Source organism: Oncorhynchus kisutch, linkage group LG4 (genome assembly GCF_002021735.2).
Source record: "Oncorhynchus kisutch isolate 150728-3 linkage group LG4, Okis_V2, whole genome shotgun sequence".
Taxonomy (NCBI): Eukaryota; Metazoa; Chordata; class Actinopteri; order Salmoniformes; family Salmonidae; genus Oncorhynchus; species Oncorhynchus kisutch.
The window spans coordinates 37020699-37039047 of NC_034177.2; positions in this window are offsets into that span (position 1 = coordinate 37020699).

Consider the following 18349-nt stretch of genomic DNA (forward strand, 5'->3'; position numbering starts at 1 on the left):
ATTATTTTAACATTTCCATACACTTCAAAGTGTTCTCTATCCAATGGTACCAATTATATGCATTTCCTGGCTTCTGGGCCTGAGTAACAGGCAGTTTACTTTGGGCACATCAGTCAGACAGGAAGTGGAGAAAAATAGACCCTAGCCATATTTGCATTGGATGTAGGGCTGCCCAGCTTGCAAAGTGACTCTTTACACTCTATTCAAAAGCTTTGTCTTCTCAGGAATTTATTGTTCTCTGTGTTGTTCTTTCTATCCCCCATTCTGTAACACCTCTTAGAAGTAAAGGTGCCGTTGTCATTCAACCTGTAGGTCTGATGTCTGATTGGAGGTTAACTTAGCAGTAATGCCATTGGTCAACAACTCAGATTTGGAATCCAAAGTCCCATGTTATAAAGGGGTCTCAGATTATTTCTAAGATTCTCTCTCTCTCTCTCTCAATTCAATTCAATATGCTTTATTGTCAAGGGAAACATATGTTTACATTGCCAAAGCAAGTGAAATAGATAATAAAAAACTAAAGTGAAAAAAAGGCTATGCTCACTGAGTCTGTACATAGTCTGTACAAGCTTTCCTTAATTTTGGTCAGTCACAGTGGTCAGGTATTCTGCCACGGTGTACTCTCTGTTTAGTGCCAAATATTATTCTAGGTTGCTATGCTTTTTTGTTAAATATTTCCAATGTGTCAAATAGTATTTCTTCTCATTATTTTGTTGGGTCAAATTGTTTTGCTGTCCTGGGGCTCTGTGGGGTCTGTTTGTGTTTGTGAACAGAGCCCCAGGACCAGCTTGTCTAGGGGAATCTCTCTGTACTGTAGGTGATGGCTTTGTTATGGAAGGTTTGGGACCCTTTTTGGAACACCATTATTTTGGTCTTACTGAGATTTACTCATTTACAGGTCTGACAGAATCTGTGCAGAAGATCTAGATGCTGCTGTAGGTAATCCTTGGATCGGGAAGCACCAGATTATCAGCAAACAGTAGACATGTGACCTCAGATTCTAGCAGGGTGAGGCTGGGTGTTGCAGATTGTTCTAGCGCCCTCACCGATTTGTTGATATATATGTTGACGAGAGTGGGGCTTAAGCTGCATCCTTGTCTCACCCCACGGCTCTGTTAAAAGAAATGTGTTTCTGCCAATTTTATGTGTACATCCATTTTATAATGTCTAATGTTTTCCCCCCAACACTACTTTCCATCAATTTGTATTGCAGACCCTCATGACACATTTAGATAATATCGTTTTTTGAAATCAACAAATCTTGAGAAGACTTTGCCTTTGTTGTATTTTGTTTCTTTGTCAGTTAGTGTGCAAGGTGAATACGTGGTCTGTCGTATGGTAATTTGGTAAAAAGCCAATTTAACATTTGCTCAGTACATTGTTTTTACTGAGGAAATATAAGTGTTTGCTGTTAATGATAATGCTGAGGATTTTCCCAAGGTTGCTGTTGATGCATATCCCACAGTAGTTATTGGGACCAAATTTGTCTCCATCTTAGTGGATAGTTGTGGTCAGCCGTTGGTTCCAAATATTGGGGAAGATGCCAGAGCTAAGGATGGTGCTAAAGAGTTTAAGTATAGCCAATTGGAATTTCTTGTCTGTATATTTTAGCATTTCATTTAGGATACCATCAACACCAAAGGCCTTTTTAGGTTGGAGGGTTTGTATTTTGTCCTGTAGTTCATTCAAAAGTAATTGGAGAATCCAGTGGGTTCTGGTAGTCTTTAATACTTGATTCGATCATGTATATTTTTTGCTGTTTGTCAAAAAGATTGGATTAGTGGTTTATCCATACATCTCCATTTTGGATAGATGTTTTAGTGTGTTCCAATTTCCCCAGAAGTGGTTAGATTCTATGGATTAGTCAATTACATTGAACTGATTTCTAACGTGCTGTTCCTTTTCCCATGGTTTATTTCCGTGTTGTTTTAAAAATTCATGAAAGTGAAAGCGTAGACTCAGGTTTTCTTTGTCTATGGTTTTGGTTGGATAGGATTCTCAATTTCTTTCTTAGGTATTTGCATTCTTCATCAAACCATTTGTCATCGTTTTTCATTTTCTTAGGTTGTCTGCTTGACATTTTTAGATTTGATAGGTAAGCTGAAAGGTCAAATATACTGTTAAAATGAAATTGCTTACATTCCCCTCTTAGTAGCAGTAAGCAAATAGTGTCTCTGGATGAGTTTATTTTTGTGCTTATTCTGTGCAGTGTTATTTTTAATATCCATGAGGTACTCTATTGTAATGACTTCTGCACAAAGCGAGGGGGCTTCAAAGGCCTCTGCATTTGGCGGGGAGGCTGCAAAACTCTCCTGCCGTTGTTAGGCTCACGAGTTTTGACATCTCACTTCACACATCAATGCTAATTGAAGTTGCAGCCAGGTCTGTTCCGTCCTAGCAGCTTGGTAACTTAGTAACCGTATTTGTTAAGCTTTACATAACAAACTACCTAGAGATTGTCTTTTGCTTTATGGTTTCAGCAGTAGGTTCAGACTGAACATTACTCACTCCGTTTTGTGTTGGATGGTATTTCCATGGTATTTCCAGGAATTTCTATGGATTCTTCAATTACATTGAAATGATTTCTTTTTTTGTATTTCTGTATTGTATTAGTGATTCACGATAGTAAAGGCATAGACTCAGGTTTTCCTTGTCTATGTTTTTGGTTGGATAGGTTTCTCAATTCCTGTCTTATGTATTTGCATTTGTCATCAAACCATTTGCCATTTTTTTTCCTTTTCTTAGGTTGTCTGCTTAACATTTTTGTTGTTGCCTAATTGTTTTTTGGTAGGTTTCTACACTACTTTCCTTCCATCCATAGCATTTCTTATTATTGTGCAGTTCCTTTGGATTTGATGCCTCATGATTGAGTATTGCTCTGTTCAGGTAGACTGTGATTTTGCTGTGATCTGATAGGGGTGTTGGTGGGCTGACTGAACACTCAGAGAGTCATTGATTAAGTAAATCTACAGTACTACTGCCAAGAGATGAGCTGTAGGTGTACCTACCATAGGAATTATCCTCAAAGCCTACCATTGACTAATGATGAGCGTATGATAGAGCTGCAGGAGTTTTTTGGGGGTTTGTTTCGTCATAGTCTAGGGGGACATATTTGGGAGGGAATATTGTCACCTCCCCATGTGTAATGAGAGTGTTAGGTACTTTCAGTGCAGGTCCTTCGGGAGGGGGTCTACCAGGTCTGAGAGGGTGACTCATTGGTTGGCGGGGTGTCCGTTGCTCTATTGCTCCCGTGTGAGGTGCTGGGGTTGCAGTTGTGGCTGACGTCCTTCAGGGCCCTGGCAAATTTTGGGATTGCTGCCTTGTAGAGGTAGACCTGTTCGTAAAGGCTATTCAAGTCCTGGGTGTAGTGGTGGGCCAGGTAGACATTAGGTTTCGAGGCACAGTCCCAGGAAATGCTTGCATTCACCTGCTGTATTGTGGCAGATGTCTTTTCATGGTAGTAGGGTGGAGATAACAAATTGTGCGTTGGGGAAAGTGGAAGAAGTTTTTTTCAGTCACTCCCTTGAGTGCTGTGGCCACCATTTCCTGCTGGGCCCTCAGATCATTCGTGCCCGTGTGAATGAGGATGTGGCTTGGGGACCCTAGTCTGTCCTCTGACAACAGCTCCAGGGCATGCTTAGTGTTTGGGCAACAGAGTTTACCACTTTGTATTTGGGATTTTTTAAAATTCTATTTAATGTATTTTCCATTTGAGTCAATGAGGAGCACCATTTCTGGATTTTGTGTGTCCTCAGTGGATGTGTGCGGGTTGTCAGGAGGGCTATCAGGGGGAGCTGTTAGGAGGGGGTGTGGTCTGTTGGGTTGGTGGGTCCTGTGTTGTCTGTCCGATTGTGGTCCGGGTCTGAGGTTGCCTGTTCTCCTGGCTTCTTTGGGGGAGTTACCTGCTCTCTGTCACACCTCAGCTTTCTCACCTCCTCCTTTAGTGCTGTTATCTGTCCCACGTGTTCCTTTCCCTCCTCCTTTAGTGCTGTTATCTGTCCCACGTGTTCCTTTCCCTCCTACTTCGGTGCTGTTATCTGTCCCATGTGTTTCTCTCCCTCCTCTTTCAGTGCTGTTATTTGTTGCATATGTGCCTCTCCCTCCTCCTTAACTGCTATTATCTGTGCCATATGTTCCTCTCTCTCCTCAAGTTTTCTCACCTCAGTCCAGAGTGCAGCCAGCTCTCTCAGACAGCTGTCCATATCCACCTTCAGCCATCCAGATCTTGTTGGTGGGGTGTTGTTGTGCTGGTCTGGTTTGTGAGTTTGTTCTGTCTGGATTGTGTGGACTTGCTCTCTGAGCTCCACAGTGTTTCTCTCCAGCTCTGTGAATGTATCCCTCTCAATGATGGACGAGCATTGCAGTTGTGGACCTGGGTTTGTTCAGTACTGGGGGGTTGACTATCCTCGTCAGCAGGACAGTTTGAAGAGGTGATCAGAATCACTCAGGATGGGGGAGTCGTCACAGAGAGAGAGCTTTTCCTGCTGTGCTCTCTCTTTATCCCGTAAAAGTCCTTCTGGAACTGCTTGAGGATGCCCTGTACCATTACTGTCCCAAACTTGAAAACGTTGACAGAGGTTGTTTCAATTTCCTCAATGTCTAGTATTCTGTGTTTGCACCCTGAGCCAATACCCTCTCTCTTAACATAGGGGCAGTGTGCTCTTATAGCACTGTGCCATGCCAGGTGTCTGTGTGGAAAATTAAGTTGCTTACATTACGCTCTTTGTAGCAGTAGGCAAATAGTGTCTCTGAATGGTCCTTGAGGAGCTTCGTTTTGTACTTATTCTATGCAGTGTTATTTTTAATATCCATGGGGTACTCTATTGTAATGACCTCTGCACAGAGAGAGGGGGCTTCAAAGAGCTCTGCATTTGTGTGGGGGAGGCTGTGAAACTCCCCTGCCATTGTTAGGCTCAAGAGCTTTGACACATCTCACTTCACACATCAATTCTAATTGAAGTTGAAGCCAGGTCTGTTCTACACTAGCAGCTTGGTAGCCTAGTAGCCTTGATAGTCCTTTGTAGTAATAATCCATTCAGATAATTTTGTCCAAAATCAAGATTTTAGGTATCGAATTTTGATTTAATTGATCTACATTTATCCAACTCGAATTCAAATTTTTGCAGAAGAACTCAGAAGCCCATGACCTCTCTCTCGCTCGCTCGCTCGCTCTCTCTATTCAATTCAAGGGGGTTTATTGGCATGGGAAACGTGTTAACATTGCCAATACAAGATAAATTTTCATGCGTGTGTGGAGACGGACCAAGGCACAGCATGATTAAAGTTCCACATCTTTATTTTAGTGAAACTTTCAAATAAAACAAGACACAAACAGTGACAACAGCTGTGCTACCTGCACTAACTCTAAACCATATCTCACAAAACAGGTGAGAACAGGTAAGTATGATCAGAGACAACGATAATCAGCTGCCTCTAATTGGTAACCACATTCAATCCCAAAACATAGAAACAAAATGACTAGAACACCCCCCTAGTCACGCTCTGACCTAGAACCAAGGGCTCTCTATGGTCAGGGCGTGACAGAAATAGATAACAAGCAAAATGAAATAAACTATAAAAGAATGAACAGTGAACATTAAATCCACAAAAGTTCCAAACGAATAAAGTCACTTCAAATGTCATATTATGTCTATATAGAGAGTTGCAACAATGTGCAAATAGTTCAAATACAAAAATAAATAAACATAAATATGGGTTGTATTTCCAATGGTGTTTGTTCTCCAGTGGTTGCCCTTTTCTTGTGACAACAGGTCACAAATATTGCTGCTGTGATTGCACTCTGGTATTTCACCCAATAGATCTCTCTCTCACTCTCTATCTCTCCCGCAAGAGCTATGGGCCATGGCACAAGCCATGGATTGTTTGTCTTTCTCTGATCATACCAATAGATACTTGATGCTTTGCTAATGCCAGCATTGTAACTTAAGCTTCATGCCTTATATTATTCCTGGATTTCATACATTTTACAATGTTAATAAGTCAAATACAATTCTCAGACCTTTCTTTACCTTTCTGTTACTGTCAACTATAGTCTCTTGCATACAGTATTGCTAAATCATCTTTATGGGGTCAGATATTCCGTTTTAATAAACCGTCTTATTACGGGTCGCATGTGAGGTACAGTGCCTTCAGAAAGTATTCATGTGTCTTGACGTATTACACATTTTGTTTTAGCCTTAAATCAAAATGGATGAAATATAAATTTTGTCTCAACCATCTACACACAATACCCTATAATGGCATGCTTTTGGAATAGAAATGCACATCCCTGAGTCAATACATTTTAGAATATCCTTGGGCAGCGATTGCAGCTGTGAGTCTTCCTGGGTAAGTCTTTGCACACCTGGATTGTACAATATTTGCACAATGTTCTTAAAAAAATATTCAAGCACTGTCAAGTTGATAATTGTTAGACAGCCATTTTTAAGTTTTGCCACAGATTTTCCAGTCAAAACCCTAACTAGGCCACTTGGGAACTTATATTTGGTTTAGGTTATTATCCTGCTGAAATGTGAATTTGTCTCCCAGTGTCAGGTGGAAAGCAGGTTCTCCTCTAGGATTTTGCCTGTGATTACATCTGTTCCATTTCTTTGTTTCCTAAAATACTCCATAGACCTTGCTGATGACAAGCATAGTCATAACATGATGTAGCCACCACCATGCTTGAAAATATAAAGAGTGGTACTCAGTGATGTGTTGGATTTGCCCCTAACACAATGCTTTGTATTCTGGACGAAAAGTTAATTGTTTTGCCATATTTATTTTGCAGTTTGACGTTAGTTAGAATTTTGCAAACAGGATGCATGTTTTGGAATATTTGTAATCTGTATAGGCTTCCTTCTTTTGGCTATGTCATTTAGGTTAGTATTTTGGAGTAACAACAATGTTGTTGATCCATCCTCAGTTTTCTCCTATCACAGTTAGTCAACTCTGTAGGCATTGGCCTCATGGTGAAATCCCTGAGGGGTTTCCTTCTTCTCTGGCAACAGTTAGGAAGGACACCTGTATCTTTGGAGTGACTGGGTATATTCAAACACCATCCAATGTGTAATTAATAACTTCACCATGCTTCACAATCACCATTGCACTGCACACTGCCCTTACCCACCTGGACAAAGGGAATGTGAGGATGCTCAGCCTTCAATACAACAGCGCCCTATAAGCTCCTTCCAAAGCCCATGTCCCTGGGTCTGAACTCCTCCCTATACAACTTGGTCCTGGACTTCCTGACGGGCCTCTTCCAAGTGGTGAAGGTAAGCAACATTACCTCCTCGACACTGATTCTCAACAAGTGGGCCGCAAATGAGTGCGTCCTCAGTCCCCTTCTCTATTCCCTGTATACCCTTGACTGTTTGGCCTCACACAGTTCCAACTCCATCATCAAGTTCGCTGATGACACAACAGTAGTATTCCTGATTAGCAACAACGACGAGATGGGCTAAAGGTAGTAAATGTGAGGCACTCTGACCGTGTGGTGCCAGATTAACAACTTCTCCCTCAACGTTAGCAAAACAAAGCAGCTGATTGTGGACTCCAGGGGGAACCAGGCTGGACACGCCCCCATCCTCATCAACAGAGCCACCGTGGAGACTGTCAATAACTTTTTTTTAAAACGGAAAGGCTCTTCAGAGGGTACAGCCGAACACACCATTGCCTGCCCTAGAGGACACCTACAACACCAGGTGTCGCAAGAAGGCCAAGAAGGTCATCAGGGACCCCAGCCACCCGAGTCATGCCCTGTTCTCCCTGCTTCAATCACTCAGACGCAGGCAGTACAGGAGCATCATGGCAAAAACTGAAAGACTGGCCAATGGTTTCTACCTTCAGACCATCAGGTTTCTGAATAACCACAACTAGTCAGCTACGTACTCCACCCTCCCCCTTGCTACCCACGATATGTATATTTTCCCCTTCACCCCCTCAAGTCTTTCCTCTGCCTCCTCCCCAGTGGACATTCATTTATTCATTACTGTCACAGTTATTATGTATATAGTGCTATTTTTTATTTATATTTTTATTATCATTTTCATTCATTTATTCCACTTAGTCTTGCATGTACCTGTATGGCTCCCGAGTGGCACAGTGGTCTAAGGCACTGCATCTCAGTGCTAGAGGTGTCCCTACAGATCCAGGTTCGATTCCAGGCTGTATCACAACTGGCCGTGATTAGGAGTTTCATAGGGCGGCCACAATTGGCTCAGCATCGTCCGGGTTAGGGTTTGGCCGGTGTCGGCCGTCATTGTAAATAAGAATTTGTTCTTAACTGACCTGGCAAGTTAAATAAAATAAACAATTGTTGGAGCTCAAGCCTACAATTTTTACTGTACTCTGCAATCTCACCTGCAACCCTGTGCATGTGACTATTAAACACTGACTCGGAATCTCAAAGAGATTTTGTTTTACTCATCTACCAATATGTACCCTTCTTTGTGAGTCACTGGAAAACCTCCCTGGTCTATTTGGTTGAATCGGTGTTTGAAATTCATTGCTCGACTTAGGGACCTTACAGATACAGTGCCTTCGGAAAATATTTAGACCCCTTGATATTTTACAAATTTTGTTACGTTACAGCCTAATTCTAAAATGTATTAAAATATTTGTTTTTCCTAAGCAATCTACACACAATACCCCAAAATGACAAAAATAAATCAGGTTTTTAGATTTATTAGCAAATGTATTGTCACGTTCGTCGTAATAATGGTCAGACCAAGCTGCAGCACGATATGGTTTCCACATAATTTATTAAAGTGAAGAACCTAGAACAAAACAAATAAACAAACAGACAACGAACCATGACTAACGAGATGCTACGTGCACTAACTCAAAACAATATCCCATAACACACAGGTGGAAAAATTCTACTTAAGGATGATCCCCAATTAGAGACAACGATAGCCAGCTGCCTCTAATTGGGAATCATACTAAAGGGGGCGGTGTTGCAATCTACTGCAAAGATAGCCTGCAGAGTTCTGTCCTACTATCCAGGTCTGTACCCAAACAATTTGAACTTCTACTTTTAAAAATCCACCTCTCTAAAAACAAGTCTCTCACCGTTGCCGCCTGCTATAGACCACCCTCTGCCCCCAGCTGTGCTCTGGACACCATATGTGAACTGATTGCCCCCCATCTATCTTCAGAGTTCGTGCTGCTAGGCGACCTAAACTGGAACATGCTTAACACCCCAGCCATCCTACAATCTAAACTTGATGCCCTCAATCTCACACAAATAATCAATGAACCTACCAGGTACCTCCCCAAAACCTTAAACACGGGCACCCTCATAGATATCATCCTAACCAACTTCCCCTCTAAATACACCTCTGCTGTCTTCAACCAAGATCTCAGCGATCACTGCCTCATTGCCTGCATCCGTAATGGGTCAGCGGTCAAACGACCTCCACTCATCACTGTAAAACGCTCCCTGAAACACTTCTGCGAGCAGGCCTTTCTAATCGACCTGGCCGGGGTATCCTGGAAGGATATTGATCTCATCCCGTCAGTAGAGGATGCCTGGATATTTTTTAAAAATGCCTTCCTAACCATCTTAAATAAACATGCCCCATTCAAGAAATTTAGAACCAGGAACAGATACAGCCCTTGGTTCTCCCCAGACCTGACTGCCCTTAACCAACACAAAAACATCCTATGGCGTTCTGCATTAGCATCGAACAGCCCCCGTGATATGCAGCTGTTCAGGGAAGCTAGAAATCATTATACACAGGCAGTTAGAAAAGCCAAGGCTAGCTTTTTCAAGCAGAAATTTGCTTCCTGCAACACTAACTCAAAAAAGTTCTGGGACACTGTAAAGTCCATGGAGAATAAGAACACCTCCTCCCAGCTGCCCACTGCACTGAAGATAGGAAACACTGTCACCACTGATAAATCCACCATAATTGAGAATTTCAATAAGCATTTTTCTACGGCTGGCCATGCTTTCCACCTGGCTACTCCTACCCCGGACAACAGCACTGCACCCCCAACAGCAACTCGCCCAAGCCTTCCCCATTTCTCCTTCTCCCAAATCCATTCAGCTGATGTTCTGAAAGAGCTGCAAAATCTGGACCCCTACAAATCAGCCGGGCTAGACAATCTGGACCCTTTCTTTCTAAAATTATCTGCCGAAATTGTTGCCACCCCTATTACTAGCCTGTTCAACCTCTCTTTCGTGTCGTCTGAGATTCCCAAAGATTGGAAAGCAGCTGCGGTCATCCCCCTCTTCAAAGGGGGGGACACTCTTGACCCAAACTGCTACAGACCTATATCTATCCTACCGTGCCTTTCTAAGGTCTTCGAAAGCCAAGTCAACAAACAGATTACTGACCATTTCGAATCTCACCATACCTTCTCTGCTATGCAATCTGGTTTCAGAGCTGGTCATGGGTGCACCTCAGCCACGCTCAAGGTCCTAAACGATATCTTAACCGCCATCGATAAGAAACATTACTGTGCAGCCGTATTCATTGATCTGGCCAAGGCTTTCGACTCTGTCAATCACCATATCCTCATCGGCAGACTCGACAGCCTTGGTTTCTCAAATGATTGCCTCGCCTGGTTCACCAACTACTTCTCTGATAGAGTTCAGTGTGTCAAGTCGGAGGGTCTGCTGTCCGGACCTCTGGCAGTCTCTATGGGGGTGCCACAGGGTTCAATTCTTGGACCGACTCTCTTCTCTGTATACATCAATGAGGTCGCTCTTGCTGCTGGTGAGTCCCTGATCCACCTCTACGCAGACGACACCATTCTGTATACTTCCGGCCCTTCTTTGGACACTGTGTTAACAACCCTCCAGGCAAGCTTCAATGCCATACAACTCTCCTTCCGTGGCCTCCAATTGCTCTTAAATACAAGTAAAACTAAATGCATGCTCTTCAACCGATCGCTACCTGCACCTACCCGCCTGTCCAACATCACTACTCTGGACGGCTCTGACTTAGAATACGTGGACAACTACAAATACTTAGGTGTCTGGTTAGACTGTAAACTCTCCTTCCAGACCCATATCAAACATCTCCAATCCAAAGTTAAATCTAGAATTGGCTTCCTATTTCGCAACAAAGCATCCTTCACTCATGCTGCCAAACATACCCTTGTAAAACTGACCATCCTACCAATCCTCGACTTTGGCGATGTCATTTACAAAATAGCCTCCAATACCCTACTCAACAAATTGGATGCAGTCTATCACAGTGCAATCCGTTTTATCACCAAAGCCCCATATACTACCCACCATTGCGACCTGTACGCTCTCGTTGGCTGGCCCTCGCTTCATACTCGTCGCCAAACCCACTGGCTCCATGTCATCTACAAGACCCTGCTAGGTAAAGTCCCCCCTTATCTCAGCTCGCTGGTCACCATAGCATCTCCCACCTGTAGCACACGCTCCAGCAGGTATATCTCTCTAGTCACCCCCAAGACCAATTCTTTCTTTGGCCGCCTCTCCTTCCAGTTCTCTGCTGCCAATGACTGGAACGAACTACAAAAATCTCTGAAACTGGAAACACTTATCTCCCTCACTAGCTTTAAGCACCAACTGTCAGAGCAGCTCACAGATTACTGCACCTGTACATAGCCCACCTAAAATTTAGCCCAAACAACTACCTCTTTCCCAACTGTATTTAATTTTTATTTATTTATTTATTTTGCTCCTTTGCACCCCATTATTTTTTTATTTCTACTTTGCACATTCTTCCATTGCAAAACTACCATTCCAGTATTTTACTTGCTATACTGTATTTACTTTGCCATCATGGCCTTTTTTTGCCTTTACCTCCCTTCTCACCTCATTTGCTCACATTGTATATAGATTTGTTTATACTGCATTATTGACTGTATGTTTGTTTTTACTCCATGTGTAACTCTGTGTCGTTTTATCTGTCGAACTGCTTTGCTTTATCTTGGCCAGGTCGCAATTGTAAATGAGAACTTGTTCTCAACTTGCCTACCTGGTTAAATAAAGGTAAAATAAAAAAAAAAAAAAAAATACTAAAACGCCAACATAGAAAAAACAAACTAGAATCCCACATAGAAAATATAAACTAGACTAAACCCCTCGTCACGCCCTGGCCTACTCTACCATAGAAAATGAAGGCTTTCTATGGTCAGGACGTGACATGTATAAAATAAAATAAAATAAAATACCTTTTTTACATAAGTATTCAGACCCTTTGCGATGAGACTCGAAATTGAGCTCAGGTGCATCCTGTTTCCATTAATAATCCTTGATATGTTTCTACACCTTCATTGGGGTCCACCTGTGATAAATTCAATTGATTGGACATGATTTGGAAAGGCACACACCTGTCTATATAAGGTCCCACAGTTGAGCAGAATGTCAGAGCATGTCAGAGCAGAAACTAAGCTGTGAGGTCGAAGGAATTGTCCCTAGAGCTCTGGGACAGGATTGTGTTGAGGCACAGATCTGGGGAAGGGTACCAAAACAACCATCACAAACTTGTGAAACATGCACGTCTATTATTGGTTCAGATTTGGTCCAGTCCGGACATGCTTGTCAAAAGATGTTATCATGTGACTCCAACTGAGAGTCAGATACATTCACACACACTTGCACACACACAAACCTGTTCTTGTTTGAAAAATGATTCCTTATTTTCAACAACAAATGTACATAACACAAATGTTGACAGCTTTACTTTTTTCACTTCATAGAAATATTAAATTTTCATCCAAATATCAGGTGGGTACTATTGCTACAGAGGGTGATGCATACGGCCCAGTACGTCACTGGGGCCGAGCTCCCTCCCTCATACCAGGCGGTGTCAGAGGAAGGCCGTAAAAATTGTCAAAGACTCAAGCCACCCAAGTTACAGTGTTCTCTCTGCTACCGCACCGCAAGCAGTACTGGAACGCCAAGCCTGGGACCAAAAGGCTTCTGAACAGCTTCTACCCCAAAGCCATGACTACTGAACAGTTAATTAAACCCTACCTACATGTACATACTACTTCAATCAATCACCCAACTACCTCGTACTCCAGTACACTGACTCAGTACTGCTACTAATTGTACAGTATATAGCCTCATTATTATTATTTTACTCTTATGTTACTATTTTCTTTTATCTATTTGTTCATTTTCTTTCTTCTTAAATACATTGTTGGGAAAGGGCCAGTAAATAAGCATTTCACGGTAAAGTCTGTACTTGTATCCGGGTCATGTGAGGAATGCAATTTCATTAGATTTTTGATTTGATTTAATATTTAAAACTGTCTTGTAAGATATACTGGTGCTGATGAATTCACTAATTAGTAAAAAGCGTGACACCCAACCCCGGTCTCCCCTAAATCCTATGTAAATAGGAGGTCTCCACTAGAGTTCACATTTTGCCGTGCACATATCAAAAGTGTTTTTCTTCAGTTTCCCATTACTGTAAGAAGCAGACATATTTCTAAGCCTCTTTAACAATCCACAAACCACAATGCAAAAGCTCCAATTAGAACACTGTACTGGACAATAGATGCATTATTAAGTGCATGGCTATAAGAAAGAGCCTTGAACAACCTTGAAGAAAACCTCCTTTAACATGTGGTTCCAAATGCAGGAGAAAGATGCCTTTCATTTCTTAATCCATCTCTATGCTGCCTGGAGTTGGCTACACACAACTAGCTTTGCGTAAGAAATAATTATCCTGTCTTGAGAAATGGTTGAGAAGAGCGCATCTAGACAATCCAACAGCTTTTACAATTCGTTTTTGTTCATCCATTTTATAATAATTAACACCTTTCTATTCATCAATCTGTAGGTTAATACCCTTTCTCTTAAACAATTACAATTTCAACTCACAAGTTGAAAAAGATAAGGAATGTCTGGCAACATTGTCATTTCCGTGTATGAAATGAACATACAAGTGCACATGTACACCAACTGTTGCTCTGACGATTTCTTTCCAACCCATACCTCCTCTCTTCCTCCTCTGTCATTATAACTATGGGGTCATTTGGAATATGTCTGTCTCATCCATATCTCCACATGCTCCTTTCTCTCCAATCCAACCTGTGACCCCCACCTCCCTCTCGAGCTGCTCGCTTCTCTCCATCTCTGACCCCTTACTCTCCATTGCGACGCTCCTCTCCTCTATTTGGAGCCCTCACCCATTCCCTCCATTTTGCTTGAATCTCTGGCGACATGGGCTGATTGACATCATTGATAGCAGAGAAGAGAGAGGTTAATAAGGACCAACTGTTCCCTGCTCCCCACCATCGGCACAATGAGGACGTTTACGAGCTCTGGTTTAGCAATAATGATGCCAATGATGAAGTTGCTGCAATTCTACAGTAGCCAAGTCAGATACATGATTAAAAGGACTATATGGGTTATAAGGACATATTTGCATTGTATTTTATGGGAATTATGGAGTTACACATAGTGTCTGCTGCACACTTGTTGAAAACAACAAATGAGTATCGAGGCACTGGACTTAAGTAATAGCATACATATTATACATACAGTAATAGCATATACAGTAATAGCATACATACAGTAATAGCATGCATACAGTAATATAAAACATACAGTAACAGCATACGTACAGTAACAGCATACATATCATACATACAGTAATAGTATACATACAGTAATAGCATACATACAGTAATAGTATACATACAGTAATAGTATATGTACAGTAATAGCATATGTATAGTAATATAATACATACAGTAATAACATACGTACAGTAATATAATACATACAGTAATAGTATACATACAGTAATATAATACGTACAGTAATAGTATACATACAGTAATAGCATATATACAATAATATTCTACATACAGTCATAGCATACATGCAGCACTACTGCTATTTGTATATGTATCAGAACATATAGCTAACAGATCTAAAACACAGCCACCATATTGTGGGACTGACAGATACATTATGGATGCACACTCTGTGATCCAGTGGAGGATACTGATAGCATCTCTTTCATTTCCTCCACACACTCTGCTGAAACACAGGCCCCTGTGGTGCTGGCCACTTCTGATAACCTTGGAAGGGGAAAGATGGAAGAAATAATTTACTTTCATAGCAATCTAATAAGAAATCTCAGGTCTGTCTGTCTGAGACAGCAAAACAGACTTTCTGTGTTTTCCCCCTCTCCTCATATAGCCTTTTTTATAGCTTTGACTAACAGTTCAAACCAGCTCATTCTTAGTACTTTGAAAGTTGAGCTTGAATTATTCAAGACGGTCTTAAAAATTAATCTGGCTGAGAAAAATGAAAATAAGCGTGGTAAAAGGAAAATCTAAATAAGTCGTGAACGTCGAGACGTATTTTTCAGGAGGTAGCTGTCATCGTGCTCAGGAAGAGCCAACCAATGTGGCTGCAGGGTGGAAAGACTGCTTATCTGAAGAGAGGCTAAGGTAAACTATTAACTATGCAGAACATGGATGTCATGGGCAAAGAAGGCACATACAGCTGGAGGCAGCCAGGCCCCGCTGGAATGTTTTGTAGAATTATTGCCAAAATTCTACTACTGTATGTGAATATATCAGATGTCTAATGACTTCAAGTTGTCGTGGTTTTTCTCTCAATATGCAATTTTGACGTCTTCTTTTGTGTCTGAAATTGCCATCTATGCTAAGAAGATTCACTTCCAAAATAGGGCATTGGAGGCAAGCATACAGTAAATGATACTGAGCTCCTACAATTGAAACTCAATAATGAAGGTTCAACACGTGGTAATTCAGAGAATGACACAAACTAAATGTGATCATTCAAACTATAGCTAGCTACCACATGAACTAAATGATCCTCAGGGTATCAAGAGGGTATCACTGCAACCGTTGTTGTTGATACACCCAAACAAAAAAATGGTATTCAATCCAAAATAGAGTCAGCCTACACAACAAATGTAGTCACATTTCCAATTCCAGACATTTATGTTGGTGGTTTTTCAGAAATTCCTGGGACATATTACCGTCAAATCCTTTGAGAATGCAGTGCTGGGAATATTGCCGGGATGAGCAACATTGAGAGGAGTCAGTGAATAGCTGTTGGGCCAAGCACGCCCATTGTTTCCTATCCATTTCCTCCCAGTGCCAGAGGATTAAATGTTGCCTTAAACCCCATGCCAGGGTCTCTCCAAACAACAGAAAAACAGAAAAAGCAATCATGCGAATATGGTTAGTGAACAAAAGGAACTGAGCACATGCACGTCTGGAGACACAGAAAAGGCATTTAAGATGAGAGCATGAATATTAATCAACTCAAATGTTTTAACAGTGTGTTTAATTCATTAATTTATTTTGTGCTCCTTGGTTTGCAGTCACAAGGAGCAGAGGAAGTCTCACCCTCTGTCAGTCTGTCTGTCTCTGCGTCTCTCCCTCTCTTTCTCCCTCTCTTTCTCTCTCTCTTTCAATCTCTCTCTCTCTCTCTCTCTCTCTCTCTCTCTCTCTCTCTCTCTCTCTCTCTCTCTCTCTCTCTCTCTCTCTCTCTCTCTATGTTTTCATTCAAGTATGAGTTTGTGCAGGGTAACCTAACTAATTTGTTCATCTTAACTTAACCTAACTTAACCTAAAATGGCCTGGTATAAGATCACTCATATTTTATAAGTGTTTACATTGTACTACAGTACACTATGTGTTTTGTAATTGTTACCATATTATTTTCAGTGAATAAGGCATTTCATGTAAGAAAACCCAGGGACTTTGTTTTTAAATGGACCAACATTTAGTCACTTTGGTTATGGCACTTCTTACACCATATTCATTTTTCTGCCGACAACTCCCCTGAAGCTTTAAGTGAGTGCTAAATGTTCGTGGGCATCTGAAAGTTTAAACGACGGCCGTAAAGCTTGTGGATGTCGTAGAGCAAAACAAATGACAGTGTCGTGTTCATGAGAGTCTCATCCTTTGATGATGGGGTTGCTAGGATTTTACAGATGATTTATTGACAATTTTCTCATCTGGATTGTCTCACGTGTAGAAAACACCGCTTTCACAAGCCCCAGGTTATGGAATAGGCAAACACTTTATATCGGCGGAAAGAGGGGATTGAGCTGCAGCCACTGTAAGCTGCTGCCATGGTAACTCTCTAGCATAAACACAAGGGGACCTGAAGGAAAAAGATTTCAAACCATTCAGCTCCAGCAGGAAATGTAGGTGGTCACTGGAGTGGCAACGCTGTGTCTGGCTGTCCCTGGGAGACCATGGCTAGGTTCCTCTTGCCTGCCTTGCATACCAGCAGACAAGGCTGGTGGGAGGAGTTATAGGAGTATGGGCTCATTGTAATGGCTGGGATGAAATACATGGAAAGAAGTCAAAGGTGTTTGATATCATTCCATTTATTCTATTCCAGCAGTTACAATGAGCCTGTCCTCTTATAGTACCTCCCACCAGCCTCCTATGCATCCCAGGTGTTTGCGTAATGATTGAGAATGTTAGCTGGCTGTTTTCTCATTGTTGAGCTCATTCATGCTTTCTGAAGATTCACTATCTGACTGACTCCTTCGGATGCTTCTCGCGTAATTCAGTGGGGAGCTGAAGTGGATCGAATGGAACTAGCATTGAATTGATTGATTAATTATGTTTTTGGGGAAATAAGCAGGGGTTCTGCATGTGCAAAGTAGGTTTTTCAGAATCTGTTTATACTGAAGAGTGATGGTTTTCACAGTTTTATGTTGGGTGTTTTTGTCATTTCGCATTCAATTTGATTTAGTAATTTTAGAACTTTTTACATTTCAACAGTTTATTTGATATGTTCCTTCTTTATATTAAGCACCTATCATGTTTGCTAATTACTCATTATTTGATTGCATACTGCCTTGTGTGACATTGTTAGTTACTTAGGCTATTAGACATTCTCAGATGCCAATTATTGTTAACTGTACTAGATCAAGAATGATTAACTAATTATAGCTTATAAGAAACTAATGTTGCTGTGTCATACGTGGAAAAATAAAATACATTTTAACCAGATATTTAAAAAAAAATCTCATATCATAATTATATATCCTAAGACACATTCAATGTGTCTCACCTTAAAGAATGCATGCAATTAATAACAATGGCTTTGATAACATCCACCATTCATCACAAACCATCCCAGAGGTCAGTTTATAACAGGGCTCTCCAACCCTGTTCCTGCAGAGCAACACTCCTGTAGGGTTTCACTCCCCCAAATAACCTGGTTCATCTTATAAACCAGCTAATTATTAGAATCAGGTGCACTATATTAGGTTTGTAATGAAAACCTACAGGATGGTAACTCTCGAGGAACAGTGTTGTAGGGCCCTGGCTTATAATATTTAAAAGGTGTCAGTTCAAGCAACACAAGAATGTCACTTTTATCACTCATTCTCATTCAGAC